We start from the raw sequence: 22,415 nt of genomic DNA on the forward strand, positions 1-22,415 counted from the left end.
AGGAGAGTTCCAAATGTGTGTGGGTAGAATATATATCCCACGGGTTTAAAATTGAAAAAAGTTGAAAAAAATTTTTTTTTGGACTTAGTCATTTTTCCAGCGTTTATCAGACTTTCAGATAGGGCAAATGTCAGTGAGCATTCCGACTTCAGTTCCAGACCGATTCGCCCAATGAGTCCTTGATATTTAGTCGTTTTCAGCCAATTTTCTGGATTTTTGAAAATTTCACTTTTTTGTGAAAATATCTAATAAATGAGGGAATAATATGTGTGAGGGTACCCCAGGAGAGTTCCAAATGTGTGTGGGTAGAATATATATCCCACGGGTTTAAAATTGAAAAAAGTTGAAAAAAATTTTTTTTTGGACTTAGTCATTTTTCCAGCGTTTATCAGACTTTCAGATAGGGCAAATGTCAGTGAGCGTTCTGATTTCAGTTCCAGAGCGATTCGCCCAATGAGTCCTTGATATTTAGTCGTTTTCAGCCAATTTTCTGGATTTTTGAAAATTTCACTTTTTTGTGAAAATATCCAATAAATGAGGGAATAATATGTGTGAGGGTACCCCAGGAGAGTTCCAAATGTGTGTGGGTAGAATATATATCCCACGGGGCTAAAATTGAAAAAAGTTGAAAAACTTTTTTTTTTGAACTTAGTCATTTTTCCGGCGTTTATCAGACTTTCAGATAGGGGAAATGTCAGTGAGCGTTCTGATTTCAGTTCCAGAGCGATTCGCCCAATGAGTCCTTGATATTTAGTCGTTTTCAGCCAATTTTCTGGATTTTTGAAAATTTCACTTTTTTGTGAAAATATCCACTAAATGAGGGAATAATATGTGTGAGGGTACCCCAGGAGAGTTCCAAATGTGTTTGGGTAGAATATATATCCCACGGGGTTAAAATTGAAAAAAGTTGAAAAAAAAATTTTTTTGGACTTAGTCATTTTTACAGCGTTTATCAGACTTGCAGATAGGGGAAATGTCAGTGAGCGTTCTGATTTCAGTTCCAGAGCGATTCACCCAATGAGTCCTTGATATTTAGTCGTTTTCAGCCAATTTTCTGGATTTTTGAAAATTTCACTTTTTTGTGAAAATATCCACTAAATGAGGGAATAATATGTGTGAGGGTGCCCCAGGAGAGTTCCAAATGTGTTTGGGTAGAATATATATCCCACGGGGCTAAAATTGAAAAAGTTGAAAAACTTTTTTTTTTGAACTTAGTAATTTTTCCGGCGTTTATCAGACTTTCAGATAGGGGAAATGTCAGTGAGCGTTCTGATTTCAGTTCCAGAGCGATTCGCCCAATGAGTCCTTGATATTTAGTCGTTTTCAGCCAATTTTCTGGATTTTTGAAAATTTCACTTTCTTGTGAAAATATCCAATAAATGAGGGAATAATATGTGTGAGGGTACCCCAGGAGAGTTCCAATTGTGTTTGGGTAGAATATATATCCCACGGGGCTAAAATTGAAAAAAGTTGAAAAAATTTTTTTTTGGACTTAGTCATTTTTCCGGCGTTTATCAGACTTTCAGATAGGGGAAATGTCAGTGAGCGTTCTGATTTCAGTTCCAGAGCGATTCGCCCAATGAGTCCTTGATATTTAGTCGTTTTCAGCCAATTTTCTGGATTTTTGAAAATTTCACTTTTTTGTGAAAATATCCACTAAATGAGGGAATAATATGTGTGAGGGTACCCCAGGAGAGTTCCAAATGTGTGTGGGTAGAATATATATCCCACGGGTCTAAAATTGAAAAAAGTTGAAAAAAAAATTTTTTGGGACTTAGTCATTTTTCCGGCGTTTATCAGACTTTCAGATAGGGGAAATGTCAGTGAGCGTTCTGATTTCAGTTCCAGAGCGATTCGCCCAATGAGTCCTTGATATTTAGTCGTTTTCCGCCAATTTTCTGGATTTTTGAAAATTTCACTTTTTTGTGAAAATATCCACTAAATGAGGGAATAATATGTGTGAGGGTACCCCAGGAGAGTTCCAAATGTGTGTGGGTAGAATATATATCCCACGGGGGTAAAATTGAAAAAAGTTGAAAATATTTTTTTTTTGGACTTAGTCATTTTTACAGCGTTTATCAGACTTGCAGATAGGGGAAATGTCAGTGAGCGTTCTGATTTCAGTTCCAGAGCGATTCACCCAATGAGTCCTTGATATTTAGTCGTTTTCAGCCAATTTTCTGGATTTTTGAAAATTTCACTTTTTTGTGAAAATATCCACTAAATGAGGGAATAATATGTGTGAGGGTGCCCCAGGAGAGTTCCAAATGTGTTTGGGTAGAATATATATCCCACGGGGCTAAAATTGAAAAAGTTGAAAAACTTTTTTTTTTGAACTTAGTAATTTTTCCGGCGTTTATCAGACTTTCAGATAGGGGAAATGTCAGTGAGCGTTCTGATTTCAGTTCCAGAGCGATTCGCCCAATGAGTCCTTGATATTTAGTCGTTTTCAGCCAATTTTCTGGATTTTTGAAAATTTCACTTTCTTGTGAAAATATCCAATAAATGAGGGAATAATATGTGTGAGGGTACCCCAGGAGAGTTCCAAATGTGTTTGGGTAGAATATATATCCCACGGGGCTAAAATTGAAAAAAGTTGAAAAAAATTTTTTATTGGACTTAGTCATTTTTCCGGCGTTTATCAGACTTTCAGATAGGGGAAATGTCAGTGAGCATTCTGATTTCAGTTCCAGAGCGATTTGCCCAATGAGTCCTTGATATTTAGTCGTTTTCAGCCAATTTTCTGGATTTTTGAAAATTTCACTTTTTTGTGAAAATATCCACTAAATGAGGGAATAATATGTGTGAGGGTACCCCAGGAGAGTTCCAAATGTGTGTGGGTAGAATATATATCCCACGGGTCTAAAATTGAAAAAAGTTGAAAAAAAAATTTTTTGGGACTTAGTCATTTTTCCGGCGTTTATCAGACTTTCAGATAGGGGAAATGTCAGTGAGCGTTCTGATTTCAGTTCCAGAGCGATTCGCCCAATGAGTCCTTGATATTTAGTCATTTTCCGCCAATTTTCTGGATTTTTGAAAATTTCACTTTTTTGTGAAAATATCCACTAAATGAGGGAATAATATGTGTGAGGGTACCCCAGGAGAGTTCCAAATGTGTGTGGGTAGAATATATATCCCACGGGGGTAAAATTGAAAAAAGTTGAAAATATTTTTTTTTTGGACTTAGTCATTTTTCCGGTGTTTATCAGACTTTCAGATAGGGGAAATGTCAGTGAGCGTTCTGATTTCAGTTCCAGAGCGATTCGCCCAATGAGTCCTTGATATTTAGTCGTTTTCAGCCAATTTTCTGGATTTTTGAAAATTTCACTTTTTTGTGAAAATATCCACTAAATGAGGGAATAATATGTGTGAGGGTACCCCAGGAGAGTTCCAAATGTGTGTGGGTAGAATATATATCCCATGGGTCTAAAATTGAAAAAAGTTGAAAAAATTTTTTTTTGGACTTAGTCATTTTTCCAGCGTTTATCAGACTTTCAGATAGGGCAAATGTCAGTGAGCATTCCGACTTCAGTTCCAGACCGATTCGCCCAATGAGTCCTTGATATTTAGTCGTTTTCAGCCAATTTTCTGGATTTTTGAAAATTTCACTTTTTTGTGAAAATATCCACTAAATGAGGGAATAATATGTGTGAGGGTACCCCAGGAGAGTTCCAAATGTGTGTGGGTAGAATAAATATCCCACGGGGTAAAATTGAAAAAAGTTTAAAAAAATTTTTTTTTGGACTTAGTCATTTTTCCGGCGTTTATCAGACTTTCAGATAGGGGAAATGTCAGTGAGCATTCTGATTTCAGTTCCAGAGCGATTTGCCCAATGAGTCCTTGATATTTAGTTGTTTTCAGCCAATTTTCTGGATTTTTGAAAATTTCACTTTTTTGTGAAAATATCCACTAAATGAGGGAATAATATGTGTGAGGGTACCCCAGGAGAGTTCCAAATGTGTGTGGGTAGAATATATATCCCACGGGGCTAAAATTGAAAAAAGTTGAAAAAAATTTTTTTTTGAACTTAGTCATTTTTCCGGCGTTTATCAGACTTTCAGATAGGGGAAATGTCAGTGAGCGTTCTGATTTCAGTTCCAGAGCGATTCGCCCAATGAGTCCTTGATATTTAGTCGTTTTCAGCCAATTTTCTGGTTTTTGAAAATTTCACTTTTTTGTGAAAATATCCACTAAATGAGGGAATAATATGTGTGAGGTTACCCCAGGAGAGTTCCAAATGTGTTTGGGTAGAATATATATCCCACGGGTTTAAAATTGAAAAAAGTTGAAAAAAAAATTTTTTTGGACTTAGTCATTTTTCCAGCGTTTATCAGACTTGCAGATAGGGGAAATGTCAGTGAGCGTTCTGATTTCAGTTCCAGAGCGATTCACCCAATGAGTCCTTGACATTTAGTCGTTTTCAGCCAATTTTCTGGATTTTTGAAAATTTCACTTTTTTGTGAAAATATCCACTAAATGAGGGAATAATATGTGTGAGGGTACCCCAGGAGAGTTCCAAATGTGTTTGGGTAGAATATATATCCCACGGGGCTAAAATTGAAAAAGTTGAAAAACTTTTTTTTTTGAACTTAGTAATTTTTCCGGCGTTTATCAGACTTTCAGATAGGGGAAATGTCAGTGAGCGTTCTGATTTCAGTTCCAGAGCGATTCGCCCAATGAGTCCTTGATATTTAGTCGTTTTCAGCCAATTTTCTGGTTTTTGAAAATTTCACTTTTTTGTGAAAATATCCACTAAATGAGGGAATAATATGTGTGAGGGTACCCCAGGAGAGTTCCAAATGTGTTTGGGTAGAATATATATCCCACGGGGTTAAAATTGAAAAAAGTTGAAAAAAAAATTTTTTTGGACTTAGTCATTTTTCCAGCGTTTATCAGACTTGCAGATAGGGGAAATGTCAGTGAGCGTTCTGATTTCAGTTCCAGAGCGATTCACCCAATGAGTCCTTGATATTTAGTCGTTTTCAGCCAATTTTCTGGATTTTTGAAAATTTCACTTTTTTGTGAAAATATCCACTAAATGAGGGAATAATATGTGTGAGGGTACCCCAGGAGAGTTCCAAATGTGTTTGGGTAGAATATATATCCCACGGGGCTAAAATTGAAAAAGTTGAAAAACTTTTTTTTTTGAACTTAGTAATTTTTCCGGCGTTTATCAGACTTTCAGATAGGGGAAATGTCAGTGAGCGTTCTGATTTCAGTTCCAGAGCGATTCGCCCAATGAGTCCTTGATATTTAGTCGTTTTCAGCCAATTTTCTGGATTTTTGAAAATTTCACTTTCTTGTGAAAATATCCAATAAATGAGGGAATAATATGTGTGAGGGTACCCCAGGAGAGTTCCAAATGTGTTTGGGTAGAATATATATCCCACGGGGCTAAAATTGAAAAAAGTTGAAAAAGTTTTTTTATTGGACTTAGTCATTTTTCCGGCGTTTATCAGACTTTCAGATAGGGGAAATGTCAGTGAGCATTCTGATTTCAGTTCCAGAGCGATTTGCCCAATGAGTCCTTGATATTTAGTCGTTTTCAGCCAATTTTCTGGATTTTTGAAAATTTCACTTTTTTGTGAAAATATCCACTAAATGAGGGAATAATATGTGTGAGGGTACCCCAGGAGAGTTCCAAATGTGTTTGGGTAGAATATATATCCCACGGGGCTAAAATTGAAAAAGTTGAAAAACTTTTTTTTTTGAACTTAGTAATTTTTCCGGCGTTTATCAGACTTTCAGATAGGGGAAATGTCAGTGAGCGTTCTGATTTCAGTTCCAGAGCGATTCGCCCAATGAGTCCTTGATATTTAGTCGTTTTCAGCCAATTTTCTGGATTTTTGAAAATTTCACTTTCTTGTGAAAATATCCAATAAATGAGGGAATAATATGTGTGAGGGTACCCCAGGAGAGTTCCAAATGTGTTTGGGTAGAATATATATCCCACGGGGCTAAAATTGAAAAAAGTTGAAAAAATTTTTTTATTGGACTTAGTCATTTTTCCGGCGTTTATCAGACTTTCAGATAGGGGAAATGTCAGTGAGCATTCTGATTTCAGTTCCAGAGCGATTTGCCCAATGAGTCCTTGATATTTAGTCGTTTTCAGCCAATTTTCTGGATTTTTGAAAATTTCACTTTTTTGTGAAAATATCCACTAAATGAGGGAATAATATGTGTGAGGGTACCCCAGGAGAGTTCCAATTGTGTTTGGGTAGAATATATATCCCACGGGGCTAAAATTGAAAAAAGTTGAAAAAATTTTTTTTTGGACTTAGTCATTTTTCCGGCGTTTATCAGACTTTCAGATAGGGGAAATGTCAGTGAGCGTTCTGATTTCAGTTCCAGAGCGATTCGCCCAATGAGTCCTTGATATTTAGTCGTTTTCAGCCAATTTTCTGGATTTTTGAAAATTTCACTTTTTTGTGAAAATATCCACTAAATGAGGGAATAATATGTGTGAGGGTACCCCAGGAGAGTTCCAAATGTGTGTGGGTAGAATATATATCCCACGGGTCTAAAATTGAAAAAAGTTGAAAAAAAAATTTTTTGGGACTTAGTCATTTTTCCGGCGTTTATCAGACTTTCAGATAGGGGAAATGTCAGTGAGCGTTCTGATTTCAGTTCCAGAGCGATTCGCCCAATGAGTCCTTGATATTTAGTCGTTTTCCGCCAATTTTCTGGATTTTTGAAAATTTCACTTTTTTGTGAAAATATCCACTAAATGAGGGAATAATATGTGTGAGGGTACCCCAGGAGAGTTCCAAATGTGTGTGGGTAGAATATATATCCCACGGGGGTAAAATTGAAAAAAGTTGAAAATATTTTTTTTTTGGACTTAGTCATTTTTACAGCGTTTATCAGACTTGCAGATAGGGGAAATGTCAGTGAGCGTTCTGATTTCAGTTCCAGAGCGATTCACCCAATGAGTCCTTGATATTTAGTCGTTTTCAGCCAATTTTCTGGATTTTTGAAAATTTCACTTTTTTGTGAAAATATCCACTAAATGAGGGAATAATATGTGTGAGGGTGCCCCAGGAGAGTTCCAAATGTGTTTGGGTAGAATATATATCCCACGGGGCTAAAATTGAAAAAGTTGAAAAACTTTTTTTTTTGAACTTAGTAATTTTTCCGGCGTTTATCAGACTTTCAGATAGGGGAAATGTCAGTGAGCGTTCTGATTTCAGTTCCAGAGCGATTCGCCCAATGAGTCCTTGATATTTAGTCGTTTTCAGCCAATTTTCTGGATTTTTGAAAATTTCACTTTCTTGTGAAAATATCCAATAAATGAGGGAATAATATGTGTGAGGGTACCCCAGGAGAGTTCCAAATGTGTTTGGGTAGAATATATATCCCACGGGGCTAAAATTGAAAAAAGTTGAAAAAAATTTTTTATTGGACTTAGTCATTTTTCCGGCGTTTATCAGACTTTCAGATAGGGGAAATGTCAGTGAGCATTCTGATTTCAGTTCCAGAGCGATTTGCCCAATGAGTCCTTGATATTTAGTCGTTTTCAGCCAATTTTCTGGATTTTTGAAAATTTCACTTTTTTGTGAAAATATCCACTAAATGAGGGAATAATATGTGTGAGGGTACCCCAGGAGAGTTCCAAATGTGTTTGGGTAGAATATATATCCCACGGGGCTAAAATTGAAAAAGTTGAAAAACTTTTTTTTTTGAACTTAGTAATTTTTCCGGCGTTTATCAGACTTTCAGATAGGGGAAATGTCAGTGAGCGTTCTGATTTCAGTTCCAGAGCGATTCGCCCAATGAGTCCTTGATATTTAGTCGTTTTCAGCCAATTTTCTGGATTTTTGAAAATTTCACTTTCTTGTGAAAATATCCAATAAATGAGGGAATAATATGTGTGAGGGTACCCCAGGAGAGTTCCAAATGTGTTTGGGTAGAATATATATCCCACGGGGCTAAAATTGAAAAAAGTTGAAAAAATTTTTTTATTGGACTTAGTCATTTTTCCGGCGTTTATCAGACTTTCAGATAGGGGAAATGTCAGTGAGCATTCTGATTTCAGTTCCAGAGCGATTTGCCCAATGAGTCCTTGATATTTAGTCGTTTTCAGCCAATTTTCTGGATTTTTGAAAATTTCACTTTTTTGTGAAAATATCCACTAAATGAGGGAATAATATGTGTGAGGGTACCCCAGGAGAGTTCCAATTGTGTTTGGGTAGAATATATATCCCACGGGGCTAAAATTGAAAAAAGTTGAAAAAATTTTTTTTTGGACTTAGTCATTTTTCCGGCGTTTATCAGACTTTCAGATAGGGGAAATGTCAGTGAGCGTTCTGATTTCAGTTCCAGAGCGATTCGCCCAATGAGTCCTTGATATTTAGTCGTTTTCAGCCAATTTTCTGGATTTTTGAAAATTTCACTTTTTTGTGAAAATATCCACTAAATGAGGGAATAATATGTGTGAGGGTACCCCAGGAGAGTTCCAAATGTGTGTGGGTAGAATATATATCCCACGGGTCTAAAATTGAAAAAAGTTGAAAAAAAAATTTTTTGGGACTTAGTCATTTTTCCGGCGTTTATCAGACTTTCAGATAGGGGAAATGTCAGTGAGCGTTCTGATTTCAGTTCCAGAGCGATTCGCCCAATGAGTCCTTGATATTTAGTCGTTTTCCGCCAATTTTCTGGATTTTTGAAAATTTCACTTTTTTGTGAAAATATCCACTAAATGAGGGAATAATATGTGTGAGGGTACCCCAGGAGAGTTCCAAATGTGTGTGGGTAGAATATATATCCCACGGGGGTAAAATTGAAAAAAGTTGAAAATATTTTTTTTTTGGACTTAGTCATTTTTACAGCGTTTATCAGACTTGCAGATAGGGGAAATGTCAGTGAGCGTTCTGATTTCAGTTCCAGAGCGATTCACCCAATGAGTCCTTGATATTTAGTCGTTTTCAGCCAATTTTCTGGATTTTTGAAAATTTCACTTTTTTGTGAAAATATCCACTAAATGAGGGAATAATATGTGTGAGGGTGCCCCAGGAGAGTTCCAAATGTGTTTGGGTAGAATATATATCCCACGGGGCTAAAATTGAAAAAGTTGAAAAACTTTTTTTTTTGAACTTAGTAATTTTTCCGGCGTTTATCAGACTTTCAGATAGGGGAAATGTCAGTGAGCGTTCTGATTTCAGTTCCAGAGCGATTCGCCCAATGAGTCCTTGATATTTAGTCGTTTTCAGCCAATTTTCTGGATTTTTGAAAATTTCACTTTCTTGTGAAAATATCCAATAAATGAGGGAATAATATGTGTGAGGGTACCCCAGGAGAGTTCCAAATGTGTTTGGGTAGAATATATATCCCACGGGGCTAAAATTGAAAAAAGTTGAAAAAAATTTTTTATTGGACTTAGTCATTTTTCCGGCGTTTATCAGACTTTCAGATAGGGGAAATGTCAGTGAGCATTCTGATTTCAGTTCCAGAGCGATTTGCCCAATGAGTCCTTGATATTTAGTCGTTTTCAGCCAATTTTCTGGATTTTTGAAAATTTCACTTTTTTGTGAAAATATCCACTAAATGAGGGAATAATATGTGTGAGGGTACCCCAGGAGAGTTCCAAATGTGTGTGGGTAGAATATATATCCCACGGGTCTAAAATTGAAAAAAGTTGAAAAAAAAATTTTTTGGGACTTAGTCATTTTTCCGGCGTTTATCAGACTTTCAGATAGGGGAAATGTCAGTGAGCGTTCTGATTTCAGTTCCAGAGCGATTCGCCCAATGAGTCCTTGATATTTAGTCATTTTCCGCCAATTTTCTGGATTTTTGAAAATTTCACTTTTTTGTGAAAATATCCACTAAATGAGGGAATAATATGTGTGAGGGTACCCCAGGAGAGTTCCAAATGTGTGTGGGTAGAATATATATCCCACGGGGGTAAAATTGAAAAAAGTTGAAAATATTTTTTTTTTGGACTTAGTCATTTTTCCGGTGTTTATCAGACTTTCAGATAGGGGAAATGTCAGTGAGCGTTCTGATTTCAGTTCCAGAGCGATTCGCCCAATGAGTCCTTGATATTTAGTCGTTTTCAGCCAATTTTCTGGATTTTTGAAAATTTCACTTTTTTGTGAAAATATCCACTAAATGAGGGAATAATATGTGTGAGGGTACCCCAGGAGAGTTCCAAATGTGTGTGGGTAGAATATATATCCCATGGGTCTAAAATTGAAAAAAGTTGAAAAAATTTTTTTTTGGACTTAGTCATTTTTCCAGCGTTTATCAGACTTTCAGATAGGGCAAATGTCAGTGAGCATTCCGACTTCAGTTCCAGACCGATTCGCCCAATGAGTCCTTGATATTTAGTCGTTTTCAGCCAATTTTCTGGATTTTTGAAAATTTCACTTTTTTGTGAAAATATCCACTAAATGAGGGAATAATATGTGTGAGGGTACCCCAGGAGAGTTCCAAATGTGTGTGGGTAGAATAAATATCCCACGGGGTAAAATTGAAAAAAGTTTAAAAAAATTTTTTTTTGGACTTAGTCATTTTTCCGGCGTTTATCAGACTTTCAGATAGGGGAAATGTCAGTGAGCATTCTGATTTCAGTTCCAGAGCGATTTGCCCAATGAGTCCTTGATATTTAGTTGTTTTCAGCCAATTTTCTGGATTTTTGAAAATTTCACTTTTTTGTGAAAATATCCACTAAATGAGGGAATAATATGTGTGAGGGTACCCCAGGAGAGTTCCAAATGTGTTTGGGTAGAATATATATCCCACGGGGCTAAAATTGAAAAAAGTTGAAAAAAATTTTTTTTTGAACTTAGTCATTTTTCCGGCGTTTATCAGACTTTCAGATAGGGGAAATGTCAGTGAGCGTTCTGATTTCAGTTCCAGAGCGATTCGCCCAATGAGTCCTTGATATTTAGTCGTTTTCAGCCAATTTTCTGGTTTTTGAAAATTTCACTTTTTTGTGAAAATATCCACTAAATGAGGGAATAATATGTGTGAGGTTACCCCAGGAGAGTTCCAAATGTGTTTGGGTAGAATATATATCCCACGGGTTTAAAATTGAAAAAAGTTGAAAAAAAAATTTTTTTGGACTTAGTCATTTTTCCAGCGTTTATCAGACTTGCAGATAGGGGAAATGTCAGTGAGCGTTCTGATTTCAGTTCCAGAGCGATTCACCCAATGAGTCCTTGACATTTAGTCGTTTTCAGCCAATTTTCTGGATTTTTGAAAATTTCACTTTTTTGTGAAAATATCCACTAAATGAGGGAATAATATGTGTGAGGGTACCCCAGGAGAGTTCCAAATGTGTTTGGGTAGAATATATATCCCACGGGGCTAAAATTGAAAAAGTTGAAAAACTTTTTTTTTTGAACTTAGTAATTTTTCCGGCGTTTATCAGACTTTCAGATAGGGGAAATGTCAGTGAGCGTTCTGATTTCAGTTCCAGAGCGATTCGCCCAATGAGTCCTTGATATTTAGTCGTTTTCAGCCAATTTTCTGGTTTTTGAAAATTTCACTTTTTTGTGAAAATATCCACTAAATGAGGGAATAATATGTGTGAGGGTACCCCAGGAGAGTTCCAAATGTGTTTGGGTAGAATATATATCCCACGGGGTTAAAATTGAAAAAAGTTGAAAAAAAAATTTTTTTGGACTTAGTCATTTTTCCAGCGTTTATCAGACTTGCAGATAGGGGAAATGTCAGTGAGCGTTCTGATTTCAGTTCCAGAGCGATTCACCCAATGAGTCCTTGATATTTAGTCGTTTTCAGCCAATTTTCTGGATTTTTGAAAATTTCACTTTTTTGTGAAAATATCCACTAAATGAGGGAATAATATGTGTGAGGGTACCCCAGGAGAGTTCCAAATGTGTTTGGGTAGAATATATATCCCACGGGGCTAAAATTGAAAAAGTTGAAAAACTTTTTTTTTTGAACTTAGTAATTTTTCCGGCGTTTATCAGACTTTCAGATAGGGGAAATGTCAGTGAGCGTTCTGATTTCAGTTCCAGAGCGATTCGCCCAATGAGTCCTTGATATTTAGTCGTTTTCAGCCAATTTTCTGGATTTTTGAAAATTTCACTTTCTTGTGAAAATATCCAATAAATGAGGGAATAATATGTGTGAGGGTACCCCAGGAGAGTTCCAAATGTGTTTGGGTAGAATATATATCCCACGGGGCTAAAATTGAAAAAAGTTGAAAAAGTTTTTTTATTGGACTTAGTCATTTTTCCGGCGTTTATCAGACTTTCAGATAGGGGAAATGTCAGTGAGCATTCTGATTTCAGTTCCAGAGCGATTTGCCCAATGAGTCCTTGATATTTAGTCATTTTCAGCCAATTTTCTGGATTTTTGAAAATTTCACTTTTTTGTGAAAATATCCACTAAATGAGGGAATAATATGTGTGAGGGTACCCCAGGAGAGTTCCAAATGTGTGTGGGTAGAATATATATCCCACGGGTCTAAAATTGAAAAAAGTTGAAAAAAAAATTTTTTGGGACTTAGTCATTTTTCCGGCGTTTATCAGACTTTCAGATAGGGGAAATGTCAGTGAGCGTTCTGATTTCAGTTCCAGAGCGATTCGCCCAATGAGTCCTTGATATTTAGTCATTTTCCGCCAATTTTCTGGATTTTTGAAAATTTCACTTTTTTGTGAAAATATCCACTAAATGAGGGAATAATATGTGTGAGGGTACCCCAGGAGAGTTCCAAATGTGTGTGGGTAGAATATATATCCCACGGGGGTAAAATTGAAAAAAGTTGAAAATATTTTTTTTTTGGACTTAGTCATTTTTCCGGTGTTTATCAGACTTTCAGATAGGGGAAATGTCAGTGAGCGTTCTGATTTCAGTTCCAGAGCGATTCGCCCAATGAGTCCTTGATATTTAGTCGTTTTCAGCCAATTTTCTGGATTTTTGAAAATTTCACTTTTTTGTGAAAATATCCACTAAATGAGGGAATAATATGTGTGAGGGTACCCCAGGAGAGTTCCAAATGTGTGTGGGTAGAATATATATCCCATGGGTCTAAAATTGAAAAAAGTTGAAAAAATTTTTTTTTGGACTTAGTCATTTTTCCAGCGTTTATCAGACTTTCAGATAGGGCAAATGTCAGTGAGCATTCCGACTTCAGTTCCAGACCGATTCGCCCAATGAGTCCTTGATATTTAGTCGTTTTCAGCCAATTTTCTGGATTTTTGAAAATTTCACTTTTTTGTGAAAATATCCACTAAATGAGGGAATAATATGTGTGAGGGTACCCCAGGAGAGTTCCAAATGTGTGTGGGTAGAATAAATATCCCACGGGGTAAAATTGAAAAAAGTTTAAAAAAATTTTTTTTTGGACTTAGTCATTTTTCCGGCGTTTATCAGACTTTCAGATAGGGGAAATGTCAGTGAGCATTCTGATTTCAGTTCCAGAGCGATTTGCCCAATGAGTCCTTGATATTTAGTTGTTTTCAGCCAATTTTCTGGATTTTTGAAAATTTCACTTTTTTGTGAAAATATCCACTAAATGAGGGAATAATATGTGTGAGGGTACCCCAGGAGAGTTCCAAATGTGTTTGGGTAGAATATATATCCCACGGGGCTAAAATTGAAAAAAGTTGAAAAAAATTTTTTTTTGAACTTAGTCATTTTTCCGGCGTTTATCAGACTTTCAGATAGGGGAAATGTCAGTGAGCGTTCTGATTTCAGTTCCAGAGCGATTCGCCCAATGAGTCCTTGATATTTAGTCGTTTTCAGCCAATTTTCTGGTTTTTGAAAATTTCACTTTTTTGTGAAAATATCCACTAAATGAGGGAATAATATGTGTGAGGTTACCCCAGGAGAGTTCCAAATGTGTTTGGGTAGAATATATATCCCACGGGGCTAAAATTGAAAAAGTTGAAAAACTTTTTTTTTTGAACTTAGTAATTTTTCCGGCGTTTATCAGACTTTCAGATAGGGGAAATGTCAGTGAGCGTTCTGATTTCAGTTCCAGAGCGATTCGCCCAATGAGTCCTTGATATTTAGTCGTTTTCAGCCAATTTTCTGGTTTTTGAAAATTTCACTTTTTTGTGAAAATATCCACTAAATGAGGGAATAATATGTGTGAGGGTACCCCAGGAGAGTTCCAAATGTGTTTGGGTAGAATATATATCCCACGGGGTTAAAATTGAAAAAAGTTGAAAAAAAAATTTTTTTGGACTTAGTCATTTTTCCAGCGTTTATCAGACTTGCAGATAGGGGAAATGTCAGTGAGCGTTCTGATTTCAGTTCCAGAGCGATTCACCCAATGAGTCCTTGATATTTAGTCGTTTTCAGCCAATTTTCTGGATTTTTGAAAATTTCACTTTTTTGTGAAAATATCCACTAAATGAGGGAATAATATGTGTGAGGGTACCCCAGGAGAGTTCCAAATGTGTTTGGGTAGAATATATATCCTACGGGGCTAAAATTGAAAAAAGTTGAAAAAATTTTTTTTTTGGACTTAGTCATTTTTCCGGCGTTTATCAGACTTTCAGATAGGGGAAATGTCAGTGAGCATTCTGATTTCAGTTCCAGAGCGATTTGCCCAATGAGTCCTTGATATTAAGTTGTTTTCAGCCAATTTTCTGGATTTTTGAAAATTTCACTTTTTTGTGAAAATATCCACTAAATGAGGGAATAATATGTGTGAGGGTACCCCAGGAGAGTTCCAAATGTGTGTGGGTAGAATATATATCCCACGGGTCTAAAATTGAAAAAAGTTGAAAAAAAAATTTTTTGGGACTTAGTCATTTTTCCGGCGTTTATCAGACTTTCAGATAGGGGAAATGTCAGTGAGCGTTCTGATTTCAGTTCCAGAGCGATTCGCCCAATGAGTCCTTGATATTTAGTCGTTTTCCGCCAATTTTCTGGATTTTTGAAAATTTCACTTTTTTGTGAAAATATCCACTAAATGAGGGAATAATATGTGTGAGGGTACCCCAGGAGAGTTCCAAATGTGTGTGGGTAGAATATATATCCCACGGGGGTAAAATTGAAAAAAGTTGAAAATATTTTTTTTTTGGACTTAGTCATTTTTCCGGCGTTTATCAGACTTTCAGATAGGGGAAATGTCAGTGAGCGTTCTGATTTCAGTTCCAGAGCGATTCGCCCAATGAGTCCTTGATATTTAGTCGTTTTCAGCCAATTTTCTGGATTTTTGAAAATTTCACTTTTTTGTGAAAATATCCACTAAATGAGGGAATAATATGTGTGAGGAGAGTTCCAAATGTGTGTGGGTAGAATAAATATCCCACGGGGTAAAATTGAAAAAAGTTTAAAAAAATTTTTTTTTGAACTTAGTCATTTTTCCGGCGTTTATCAGACTTTCAGATAGGGGAAATGTCAGTGAGCGTTCTGATTTCAGTTCCAGAGCGATTCGCCCAATGAGTCCTTGATATTTAGTCGTTTTCAGCCAATTTTCTGGTTTTTGAAAATTTCACTTTTTTGTGAAAATATCCACTAAATGAGGGAATAATATGTGTGAGGGTACCCCAGGAGAGTTCCAAATGTGTTTGGGTAGAATATATATCCCACGGGTTTAAAATTGAAAAAAGTTGAAAAAAAAATTTTTTTGGACTTAGTCATTTTTCCAGCGTTTATCAGACTTGCAGATAGGGGAAATGTCAGTGAGCGTTCTGATTTCAGTTCCAGAGCGATTCACCCAATGAGTCCTTGATATTTAGTCGTTTTCAGCCAATTTTCTGGATTTTTGAAAATTTCACTTTTTTGTGAAAATATCCACTAAATGAGGGAATAATATGTGTGAGGGTACCCCAGGAGAGTTCCAAATGTGTTTGGGTAGAATATATATCCCACGGGGCTAAAATTGAAAAAGTTGAAAAACTTTTTTTTTTGAACTTAGTAATTTTTCCGGCGTTTATCAGACTTTCAGATAGGGGAAATGTCAGTGAGCGTTCTGATTTCAGTTCCAGAGCGATTCGCCCAATGAGTCCTTGATATTTAGTCGTTTTCAGCCAATTTTCTGGATTTTTGAAAATTTCACTTTTTTGTGAAAATATCCACTAAATGAGGGAATAATATGTGTGAGGGTACCCCAGGAGAGTTCCAAATGTGTGTGGGTAGAATATATATCCCACGGGTTTAAAATTGAAAAAAGTTGAAAAAAATATTTTTTTGGACTTAGTCATTTTTCCAGCGTTTATCAGACTTTCAGATAGGGCAAATGTCAGTGAGCATTCCGACTTCAGTTCCAGACCGAATCGCCCAATGAGTCCTTGATATTTAGTTGTTTTCAGCCAATTTTCTGGATTTTTGAAAATTTCACTTTTTTGTGAAAATATCCACTAAATGAGGGAATAATATGTGTGAGGGTACCCCAGGAGAGTTCCAAATGGGTGTGGGTAGAATAAATATCCCACGGGGTAAAATTGAAAAAGTTTAAAAAAATTTTTTTTTGGACTTAGTCATTTTTCCAGCGTTTATCAGACTTTCAGATAGGGGAAATGTCAGTGAGCGTTCTGATTTCAGTTCCAGAGCGATTCGCCCAATGAGTCCTTGATATTTAGTCGTTTTCAGCCAATTTTCTGGATTTTTGAAAATTTCACTTTTTTTGTGAAAATATCCAATAAATGAGGGAATAATATGTGTGAGGGTACCCAGGAGAGTTCCAAATGTGTTTGGGTAGAATATATATCCCACGGGGTTAAAATTGAAAAAAGTTGAAAAAAAATTTTTTTTGGACTTAGTCATTTTTCCAGCGTTTATCAGACTTTCAGATAGGGGAAATGTCAGTGAGCGTTCTGATTTCAGTTCCAGAGCGATTCGCCCAATGAGTCCTTGATATTTAGTCGTTTTCCGCCAATTTTCTGGATTTTTGAAAATTTCACTTTTTTGTGAAAATATCCACTAAATGAGGGAATAATATGTGTGAGGGTACCCCAGGAGAGTTCCAAATGTGTGTGGGTAGAATATATATCCCACGGGTTTAAAATTGAAAAAAGTTGAAAAAAATTTTTTTTTGGACTTAGTCATTTTTCCAGCGTTTATCAGACTTTCAGATAGGGCAAATATCAGTGAGCATTCCGACTTCAGTTCCAGACCGAATCGCCCAATGAGTCCTTGATATTTAGTCGTTTTCAGCCAATTTTCTGGATTTTTGAAAATTTTACTTTTTTGTGAAAATATCCACTAAATGAGGGAATAATATGTGTGAGGGTACCCCAGGAGAGTTCCAAATGTGTGTGGGTAGAATAAACATCACACGGGGTAAAATTGAAAAAAGTTTAAAAAATTTTTTTTTTGGACTTAGTCATTTTTCCAGCGTTTATCAGACTTTCAGATAGGGGAAATGTCAGTGAGCGTTCTGATTTCAGTTCCAGAGCGATTCGCCCAATGAGTCCTTGATATTTAGTCGTTTTCAGCCAATTTTCTGGATTTTTGAAAATTTCACTTTTTTGTGAAAATATCCACTAAATGAGGGAATAATATGTGTGAGGGTACCCCAGGAGAGTTCCAAATGTGTGTGGGTAGAATATATATCCCACGGGGTTAAAATTGAAAAAAGTTGAAAAAAAAATTTTTTTGGACTTAGTCATTTTTCCAGCGTTTATCAGACTTGCAGATAGGGGAAATGTCAGTGAGCGTTCTGATTTCAGTTCCAGAGCGATTCACCCAATGAGTCCTTGATATTTAGTCGTTTTCAGCCAATTTTCTGGATTTTTGAAAATTTCACTTTTTTGTGAAAATATCCACTAAATGAGGGAATAATATGTGTGAGGGTACCCCAGGAGAGTTCCAAATGTGTTTGGGTAGAATATATATCCCACGGGGCTAAAATTGAAAAAGTTGAAAAACTTTTTTTTTTGAACTTAGTAATTTTTCCGGCGTTTATCAGACTTTCAGATAGGGGAAATGTCAGTGAGCGTTCTGATTTCAGTTCCAGAGCGATTTGCCCAATGAGTCCTTGATATTTAGTCGTTTTCAGCCAATTTTCTGGATTTTTGAAAATTTCACTTTTTTGTGAAAATATCCACTAAATGAGGGAATAATATGTGTGAGGGTACCCCAGGAGAGTTCCAAATGTTTGTGGGTAGAATATATATCCCACGGGTTTAAAATTGAAAAAAGTTGAAAAAAATATTTTTTTGGACTTAGTCATTTTTCCAGCGTTTATCAGACTTTCAGATAGGGCAAATGTCAGTGAGCATTCCGACTTCAGTTCCAGACCGAATCGCCCAATGAGTCCTTGATATTTAGTCGTTTTCAGCCAATTTTCTGGATTTTTGAAAATTTCACTTTTTTGTGAAAATATCCACTAAATGAGGGAATAATATGTGTGAGGGTACCCCAGGAGAGTTCCAAATGGGTGTGGGTAGAATAAATATCCCACGGGGTAAAATTGAAAAAAGTTTAAAAAAATTTTTTTTTGGACTTAGTCATTTTTCCAGCGTTTATCAGACTTTCAGATAGGGGAAATGTCAGTGAGCGTTCTGATTTCAGTTCCAGAGCGATTCGCCCAATGAGTCCTTGATATTTAGTCGTTTTCAGCCAATTTTCTGGATTTTTGAAAATTTCACTTTTTTGTGAAAATATCCACTAAATGAGGGAATAATATGTGTGAGGGTACCCCAGGAGAGTTCCAAATGTGTTTGGGTAGAATATATATCCCACGGGGCTAAAATTGAAAAAGTTGAAAAACTTTTTTTTTTGAACTTAGTAATTTTTCCGGCGTTTATCAGACTTTCAGATAGGGGAAATGTCAGTGAGCGTTCTGATTTCAGTTCCAGAGCGATTTGCCCAATGAGTCCTTGATATTTAGTCGTTTTCAGCCAATTTTCTGGATTTTTGAAAATTTCACTTTTTTGTGAAAATATCCACTAAATGAGGGAATAATATGTGTGAGGGTACCCCAGGAGAGTTCCAAATGTGTGTGGGTAGAATATATATCCCACGGGTTTAAAATTGAAAAAAGTTGAAAAAAATATTTTTTTGGACTTTGTCATTTTTCCAGCGTTTATCAGACTTTCAGATAGGGCAAATGTCAGTGAGCATTCCGACTTCAGTTCCAGACCGAATCGCCCAATGAGTCCTTGATATTTAGTCGTTTTCAGCCAATTTTCTGGATTTTTGAAAATTTCACTTTTTTGTGAAAATATCCACTAAATGAGGGAATAATATGTGTGAGGGTACCCCAGGAGAGTTCCAAATGGGTGTGGGTAGAATAAATATCCCACGGGGTAAAATTGAAAAAAGTTTAAAAAAATTTTTTTTTGGACTTAGTCATTTTTCCAGCGTTTATCAGACTTTCAGATAGGGGAAATGTCAGTGAGCGTTCTGATTTCAGTTCCAGAGCGATTCGCCCAATGAGTCCTTGATATTTAGTCGTTTTCAGCCAATTTTCTGGATTTTTGAAAATTTCACTTTTTTTGTGAAAATATCCAATAAATGAGGGAATAATATGTGTGAGGGCACCCAGGAGAGTTCCAAATGTGTGTGGGTAGAATATATATCCCACGGGGGTAAAATTGAAAAAAGTTGAAAATATTTTTTTTTTGGACTTAGTCATTTTTCTGGCGTTTATCAGACTTTCAGAGAGGGGAAATGTCAGTGAGCGTTCTGATTTCAGTTCCAGAGCGATTCGCCCAATGAGTCCTTGATATTTAGTCGTTTTTAGCCAATTTTCTGGATTTTTGAAAATTTCACTTTTTTGTGAAAATATCCAATAAATGAGGGAATAATATGTGTGAGGGTACCCCAGGAGAGTTCCAAATGAGTTTGGGTAGAATATATATCCCACGGGGTTAAAATTGAAAAAAGTTGAAAAAAAATTTTTTTTGGACTTAGTCATTTTTCCAGCGTTTATCAGACTTTCAGATAGGGGAAATGTCAGTGAGCGTTCTGATTTCAGTTCCAGAGCGATTCGCCCAATGAGTCCTTGATATTTAGTAGTTTTCCGCCAATTTTCTGGATTTTTGAAAATTTCACTTTTTTGTGAAAATATCCACTAAATGAGGGAATAATATGTGTGAGGGTACCCCAGGAGAGTTCCAAATGTGTGTGGGTAGAATATATATCCCACGGGTTTAAAATTGAAAAAAGTTGAAAAAAAATTTTTTTTGGACTTAGTCATTTTTCCAGCGTTTATCAGACTTTCAGATAGGGCAAATATCAGTGAGCATTCCGACTTCAGTTCCAGACCGAATCGCCCAATGAGTCCTTGATATTTAGTCGTTTTCAGCCAATTTTCTGGATTTTTGAAAATTTTACTTTTTTGTGAAAATATCCACTAAATGAGGGAATAATATGTGTGAGGGTACCCCAGGAGAGTTCCAAATGTGTGTGGGTAGAATAAACATCACACGGGGTAAAATTGAAAAAAGTTTAAAAAAATTTTTTTTTGGACTTAGTCATTTTTCCAGCGTTTATCAGACTTTCAGATAGGGGAAATGTCAGTGAGCGTTCTGATTTCAGTTCCAGAGCGATTCGCCCAATGAGTCCTTGATATTTAGTCGTTTTCAGCCAATTTTCTGGATTTTTGAAAATTTCACTTTTTTGTGAAAATATCCACTAAATGAGGGAATAATATGTGTGAGGGTACCCCAGGAGAGTTCCAAATGTGTTTGGGTAGAATATATATCCCACGGGGCTAAAATTGAAAAAGTTGAAAAACTTTTTTTTTTGAACTTAGTCATTTTTCCGGCGTTTATCAGACTTTCAGATAGGGGAAATGTCAGTGAGCGTTCTGATTTCAGTTCCAGAGCGATTCGCCCAATGAGTCCTTGATATTTAGTCGTTTTCAGCCAATTTTCTGGTTTTTGAAAATTTCACTTTTTTGTGAAAATATCCACTAAATGAGGGAATAATATGTGTGAGGGTACCCCAGGAGAGTTCCAAATGTGTTTGGGTAGAATATATATCCCACGGGGTTAAAATTGAAAAAAGTTGAAAATATTTTTTTTTTGGACTTAGTCATTTTTCTGGCGTTTATCAGACTTTCAGAGAGGGGAAATGTCAGTGAGCGTTCTGATTTCAGTTCCAGAGCGATTCGCCCAATGAGTCCTTGATATTTAGTCGTTTTTAGCCAATTTTCTGGATTTTTGAAAATTTCACTTTTTTGTGAAAATATCCACTAAATGAGGGAATAATATGTGTGAGGGTACCCCAGGAGAGTTCCAAATGAGTTTGGGTAGAATATATATCCCACGGGGTTAAAATTGAAAAAAGTTGAAAAAAAATTTTTTTTGGACTTAGTCATTTTTCCAGCGTTTATCAGACTTTCAGATAGGGGAAATGTCAGTGAGCGTTCTGATTTCAGTTCCAGAGCGATTCGCCCAATGAGTCCTTGATATTTAGTCGTTTTCAGCCAATTTTCTGGATTTTTGAAAATTTCACTTTTTTGTGAAAATATCCACTAAATGAGGGAATAATATGTGTGAGGGTACCCCAGGAGAGTTCCAAATGTGTTTGGGTAGAATATATATCCCACGGGGCTAAAATTGAAAAAGTTGAAAAACTTTTTTTTTTGAACTTAGTCATTTTTCCGGCGTTTATCAGACTTTCAGATAGGGGAAATGTCAGTGAGCGTTCTGATTTCAGTTCCAGAGCGATTCGCCCAATGAGTCCTTGATATTTAGTCGTTTTCAGCCAATTTTCTGGTTTTTGAAAATTTCACTTTTTTGTGAAAATATCCACTAAATGAGGGAATAATATGTGTGAGGGTACCCCAGGAGAGTTCCAAATGTGTTTGGGTAGAATATATATCCCACGGGGTTAAAATTGAAAAAAGTTGAAAATATTTTTTTTTTGGACTTAGTCATTTTTCTGGCGTTTATCAGACTTTCAGAGAGGGGAAATGTCAGTGAGCGTTCTGATTTCAGTTCCAGAGCGATTCGCCCAATGAGTCCTTGATATTTAGTCGTTTTTAGCCAATTTTCTGGATTTTTGAAAATTTCACTTTTTTGTGAAAATATCCACTAAATGAGGGAATAATATGTGTGAGGGTACCCCAGGAGAGTTCCAAATGAGTTTGGGTAGAATATATATCCCACGGGGTTAAAATTGAAAAAAGTTGAAAAAAAATTTTTTTTGGACTTAGTCATTTTTCCAGCGTTTATCAGACTTTCAGATAGGGGAAATGTCAGTGAGCGTTCTGATTTCAGTTCCAGAGCGATTCGCCCAATGAGTCCTTGATATTTAGTAGTTTTCCGCCAATTTTCTGGATTTTTGAAAATTTCACTTTTTTGTGAAAATATCCACTAAATGAGGGAATAATATGTGTGAGGGTACCCCAGGAGAGTTCCAAATGTGTGTGGGTAGAATATATATCCCACGGGTTTAAAATTGAAAAAAGTTGAAAAAAAATTTTTTTTGGACTTAGTCATTTTTCCAGCGTTTATCAGACTTTCAGATAGGGCAAATATCAGTGAGCATTCCGACTTCAGTTCCAGACCGAATCGCCCAATGAGTCCTTGATATTT

This window comes from Phyllobates terribilis, unplaced genomic scaffold (assembly GCF_046119375.1).
Source record: "Phyllobates terribilis strain yellow unplaced genomic scaffold, ASM4611937v1 Scaffold_4__5_contigs__length_816908805, whole genome shotgun sequence".
NCBI classification, from domain to species: Eukaryota; Metazoa; Chordata; class Amphibia; order Anura; family Dendrobatidae; genus Phyllobates; species Phyllobates terribilis.